At 48.5% G+C, this 6,209-nt stretch overlaps 1 long non-coding RNA gene across 1 annotated transcript; it reads right to left on the minus strand.

Moving 5' to 3' along the window:
* Positions 1 to 567: 567 nt before the first annotated feature.
* Positions 568 to 3,777, minus strand: LOC137464196 (uncharacterized). The gene is made up of 3 exons (XR_010994081.1): positions 3,662 to 3,777; positions 2,227 to 2,293; positions 568 to 674 (listed from the first exon to the last, which is right to left on the minus strand). It is a non-coding gene; the product is annotated as an uncharacterized lncRNA (long non-coding RNA).
* Between the last annotated feature and the right edge of the window lie 2,432 nt (positions 3,778 to 6,209).

The following is a 6,209-nucleotide window of genomic DNA, read 5'->3' on the forward strand; positions in this document are numbered from 1 at the left end:
GAGGGGAGGTATTTATGAAAAACTCTTTATATGCATGGTGGTTTTCATTTGATTTCTCCTCTTTGTAAGCTCAAGCGCTGAGCTATGTCAAGAATGATATGGACGATGGGATTAAATGCACCTTTGGCAAGTTTGACAACACCAGAGGCCTGGGATGCCATCCAGAGGGACATGGAGAACCTTGGCAAGTAGGGCCCTGGGAACCTCATCAGATTCAACAAAGCCAAGTGCAAAGTGCTGCATCTTTGGGGTTGGGACATGGCCTGTCCCTGCTGGGCAGGGATGCTGCGATGGGATGGGGCGGCTGGGATGAAGGTGGGGAGGACTTGGGGGTGCTGGTGGATGAGAGGCTGGGCATGAGCTGGCAACGTGTGCTGGCAGCCCAGAAAGGCAACCGTGTCCTGGGCTGCATCAGGTGAAGCGTGGCCAGCAGGTCAAGGGAGGGGATATGACGCAGCAGGCGCTGTTTTGAAACCAGGAACTACTGCTTAGTGGCTGATGGAGACTTCATGCGTATTGGTGAGAAATCCGGGAGCTTTGTCCCTGCCATCACACACACGGAGACTGACCTTTCTTTACACGCTCCTTCAGTCTTTCAATGTAGGTCAAATTTTTAATGCCTTTCTCCACTTCCTGTTCCTTGGACCATGCCTCTCTGCTATTTGTCTGCAAACCTAAGTGCACAAACATCACACACTTCAATTATTGAGAACACTGTAAACATGCCAGTTGTCGAGTGAAGACACTACTAATGTTTGAGAAGTTCAATCCAATGTGGATAGAGAAACTTTCCACAGCATTCAAACAAAACACCTCCTAAAACCATACCCCTGAATGACTTCTAAAGAAAATTACCTGAAACCATAACCAAGCATTAAGATGAAAATTAGGTAAGAGTTCTTCACCCAGAGGGTGATCAGGCATTGGGACAGGCTCCCCACAAGGCTGCTCAGGGTACCAGGTCCACCAGAGCTCAGAAAACATTTGGACAAGTTCCACAGGCACCTGATGGGATTCTTGGGGACAGAGCTGCACTTGCATATCCTTGTGGATCCCTTCCAACTCTGATTCTGATTCTCTGATTCTGTGACAAAGCCCAGTCCCTAACTGGTACTGCATGGAGCAGGTTGCAAAGGCACCCTGTACCCTACCAGCAACCAGACCTGTCTCACCTGAGTTTCTCTGTGCCAGCCTAAAGCCAAAGCGGCACCAAGTTCCACAATTGTCTCACTACTGCCAGTCCTCACACCCCAGTTACTGAATGTTAAATATTCCCTTAGGATCTGTGTAGACCACCACCAAGAATCACACAAATCATCATCCACATGTGAAACAGAACGTCCCCAGTGAAAAATCTGAAGTTTAGCTTTGTCTCTCCGGAAAGCCACCATGATGCTAGTTTAAAATGCTCTGCACTAGGCTAAGGCAGAGCAAGAGCTGCCCTTGCAGTGGCAGGGAAGTCCCTGCAGGCAGGTGACTGCATCCACAGCCAGGTGAAAGCCTGCTTTTCTCAGGGCAGCTGGCTGTACCTGGCTCAGCTCACTGCTGCAGGCAGCCCCACTGAGTGCCTGTACGGGGAATGTGCACCTCGAGTCTGCCTGGAGCCAGGCTCCTTGGGGAAACAGCACTGAGAGCAGATTAATAACAAATGACATCGCCCAAGCACATTGTGCTTTGTGGGAAATGATGGAATCCGTGGGGAAGATGACATCAGTATCTTCCTTTCCATTTCCTTGAAAAGAACGCAACACAGTGTTGTGGCAACACTCGCTTATCAACGACCAAGACAAAAAGTTAAATCAAGCAAAGTTTCCTATGCTGACCTTGTGGAATTCTCTACGCAACTTCCTCAAGGTCATTTTCTTTCAATTTCCCCATTAAATTTAAAGGATAATGACAGTGCCTAGATACTCCAAAACCAAAAGCTTAGCTACCAAGGCAGTGAATTTAGGTGCATGGAGTGGTCCAAACCTTGACCTCAATGCTCCAAATTGCATCCCATCAAGCAGTATGGGAACAAGGAAGGACTGGCAGGCTTTCTCAGGGGAAAACAAACCAGTGGCTACATGCAGTGACAAGAGACTGCAAGGTTGACGTGAGGGCATACCACCTCCAGCCAAGATCTCTGAACACAAGAGATCCCCTGTCCCGAGAATATGCTGCAAAAATGAATTACCAAGTTGAAAGTCTTACAGATATTGAGCAAAATGTGAAAGGCAACCATACCTCCAAGTGGGTTATACAATTGGACATTCTGCGCACTTCCATTGTGCAATGCCTCGCTGGCATTTGGCTAAAAGGAAAAAGATATTTTCTGTAAAAACTTCAGCCTACTCTCCATCACTGCTGATTAACTAGGCCCTTCTCTTTAAACAAGAGCTGTATTTGAGAAGGCTTGCTGTCACATCACTAAAAAGGGCTGCTTTGACACAGTTCTCCCTCTGCAAGCAGCCGGCTACAAAACTGCCCTGAGAGAGCAACCCTCCCTTAGCCTCTAATGCAGCCAAGCGTTCAAGTAGCAAGTCATCCTTTCCCAATTTCTAGAATTTATAGGCACAGGCTTCCCTTGAAATCAAGTGCCTGAGTAACACTGAACTGGCCAGTGTTCAGCTAACCAGGTGAGAGTGGTTGACAAAAATGTAAGAATTTTGGACACGACCTGATGCTGGGATTTATTTGGTACTAAGGAAGCACATCCTGGAGTCAGCTCCAAGAAGAATTTCACCTGCATAAGGTGAATTTTGACTCTCAACAGGCATGAGAGCCCTTTCTCTTGTCCTCAGCTCTAGATGCAATTCTTTGCAGGTGTCAAATGGAAGCAGTTTATCCTAGGTTAATCAGATATTACAAAATTTGGGTTGCTTGGCTGATCTCGTCATTTAGTACAGAATGTATTGCATTCCGCTGGAGGTTAAAATGTTCATCAGCCTAAGTACATTTTTTAATGAAAACAACTACTGCCATCCAACTGCTTCATTCCGTAGGCAAAACTGCCTTAGAAAAAATCTGAAAAGCTATGATAAATGGACTGAAAGATGTGCACTAATTACCATGTGAAGGGAGACATCAATACCGAAGATAGACTATTACTTAATTGAAGAAATGATGTAATTTAGAACCAATGAAGATTCATGTCGTTGGCTGCTAAAAATGCTAAAATTTCTTTGTTTGGAAAAGCTTTGAAAATGGTGTGCATGTAGCTGGAGCTCTCCACTATGCATCACAGCTGAGAATAAAGAAATGGCTACTCCTAATAGTAAAAAATACTGTTAGAGCGTTTCCTTTCTCCTGACATGTTCGGTGAGTGCAGGGCAAACACAGAACAATGAGAAATCCATGCATTTTGACCAAGAGCCATGCCCAGAGCATGAATTTCCTGAGTGTCCCAGCATGGAGAACATCTGACTTTCACTGGCACTTCCTCAATGGCATCCCTGGGAACCACTTCCATCAGAGAACTTCCCACTTCCACTGGCACCTCCTCCGTGTCATCCCTGTGAGTCGTTTCCACCGGGGCAGCTGCCTCAAAGGGGCCCTTGGAGCACCAGTGGGGCCCCAGCCCTGCCCGACAGGTCCCGCGGGGTCAGCAGCACCTGACACCAGCACCACGGCCAAGCCCCCACCCGCTGGCAACCTGCAGAGCCCGACAGCTGCCCCTCACCTGTTGGTCCTGGGACCCCTGGGTCACCCTGACGGGCATCGCAGTGCTGTTGGGGGCCCTGCGGGACGCAGTGCGGGCTGGGGCCCTGCCAAACGCTCTGGATCGTGCCCAGGCCCACAGCTCCACCATCCCGCTCTGCCTCGGGTGCTCTGGCTCCCACACAGGCACTGATCCTGCTGAAAAATCTGCAAAATGCAAAATATTTGTTAGGAAAATGTGTTCTTTGATGTTTCTCCTTTGTGGCTTTCAAGGCTCATCAACAAGGAGGGAGATTATTCCCATGAAACAAGAAGTAGCCAACAAGCTCTCAGTGATGGCCAGGCCTTTGAAAGGCAGGTTGCTTCTGGGCTGAATTGCCTTGTGGAGGTGCAGGGCTTGACAGGCTTCAGTTTCCTCAGACACAGGGGAGGTTAGCAAGGCTTGGGAAGAAGGATGTACCACTGATGGTGGACACAAAGAATGGAGAATTTATGGGCACAGGGACATTTGGCAGAATCCCCAAGGAAAGGAACAAACTGATAAAGCCAATGCAGAAACTGTGCTGAATCACCTCCTGCGAGGTAAAAGGCCATTCCAGCTGGGGCAGACCACGGCTATCCACTCAAGAAGCCTCTCACTAAGAAGAAGGGAGAGTCTGAGCATGCAGACTATTGAGCATGAGAAGTGAGAGGATCATTGCCCAGCAGCAGACAGAATACTAATTATGAAGACAACTAGGGAACTTGCAGTCAGTGAACACTAATTCCTTTCTTTGCTAAAATGTAGAAATACAAAGACACTCTGGTTCTTGTGGTGCTGGCTTTGTGAATTTGTCCCTGAGCCCCCCCGTTTCTGCACAGAACTGTAAATAATTACCTCCACTCAGTGTGTGGATCGGCCTCTTGAACAGCGTGTGCTAGAACCAACCAAGCTGGAACAACACTCGCTATCGCTCCGACACCTCTGCTCTCGACGCAGCCGCCGAAGGGTCTGACCGGCCCTGCTGTGTGCTGGTGACAATGGCCACGTGTCCTTGGAAATGGGGAGTTCCATGTTCCCGGCTGGGCGGGATGTCACTGAGGAGCGGGACGCGACACAGCCGGGGCACGGGGAATTCACAATGGGCACACGTGGGGAATGCCCTGCCTTGTCCCATGACTGACTCAGCTCATTTCCAAGCGCAGAAAGGGGTGCTCTGGCCACACCAGTTGCTGCAGCAGCTTTGCAAACCAGGGCTAATGAAGTGTTTCTGCACACAAGTGCTGCACTTGGCCCTCTCTGAGGCAAAGGAGCAGCTTAACACCCCTAACCAGGGCAGCAAGGTGCAGCCCCCCTGCCCCAGCACTGGGTGATCCTGTCGTGGGCCAGTCAGTCTGTGAGACTTCCAGCACATACACGGTCACTCAAATATTATCTCTTTGACAAAACCCCCCAGCCTTTCCTCATCCCAGTCTCCTAAAAGGAAACAAGCCAACAGCAAGCCCAGGCCCCCATGTGCTGTGCAGGAGGAGCTGACGTGGAAAGGCCCACGCTGGCCCTGAGCACAATTACAGGCTGATAATTGTGCTGACTGCAGCTGGCCGTTGGAGTTACTGACACATGCAGATAAACATTTTATACTCAGTTTATGATGGTTTCATTGTCTTTTTCCCCCTACCCAAGATTATTCCTGATTTAAGCCAGCTGGCACCAAAAATAAGTGTTGTCCAGTCATTACAGGGAGAGGGAATAAGAGCATGCAGTTGAGAATGTGTTGAATATTACCATCCAAAGCACATTTTCAATGACATCTTGTATTTGTTTTCAAGACCATGTCTATACCTACCCATGTCTGATTTCCTGGCTGTCCCACTCACAAGGACAGTGCAGTTTGGGGAAAGAAAGGGAGGAAGAAATTTGTCAAACACCAGAGCCCACACCTGTGTCCCTTTTTGGGAATGACTGGATGGTGTTGATTATGGATCCCCCGTTAGGAACTATTGGAAAAGCCTGTGTATGAATCATTAAAGGGATCCATGGAGGTGTTACACTGGACTCCAGAATGTCCAACAGCCTTTCTGTATCTTTTAAAGGTTATTGGTGACAACCCCTGCTCTGCAGTTACCAGATTTGACTGACCCCTTTGCACTGCTCATACGGGAGTGCCTTTGCCTTGCACAGGAACTCCATATTTAGCTCCAAGAATGAAGGAATGAAGGAAGTAACCCTGTGGCATTTTGAGCCTATTTCTCAAAAAACATCTAAACAATGTACTAGAGGGATGGCCAATGCACCTCAGAGCAGGAGCCACCATGGTCCTGATTGAGAGAATGTACTTGAAAATAAATGGGGGAAAAAAGTGACCATTTATGTGCCACACATGGTTTTGTCTGGTGTAGAGCAAAAAGGAGGTCACTGGTTATCCCTGAGCAGAATCTGAAAGTAACAGGTGGTGCTCCTGGAACAAAAGACCTTAAGACCCAGGCCCCTCAAAAACTTTCTTTGTCCTTGCTGCCTAGAGTGTGCCTAGAGTGACATGTGGGTCACCTTCCTGCCAGCTCAGTATGTGCAGGGCAGAGGGGGGAATGTC

Source organism: Anomalospiza imberbis, chromosome 38, assembly GCF_031753505.1.
Source record: "Anomalospiza imberbis isolate Cuckoo-Finch-1a 21T00152 chromosome 38, ASM3175350v1, whole genome shotgun sequence".
Lineage (NCBI taxonomy): Eukaryota > Metazoa > Chordata > Aves > Passeriformes > Viduidae > Anomalospiza > Anomalospiza imberbis.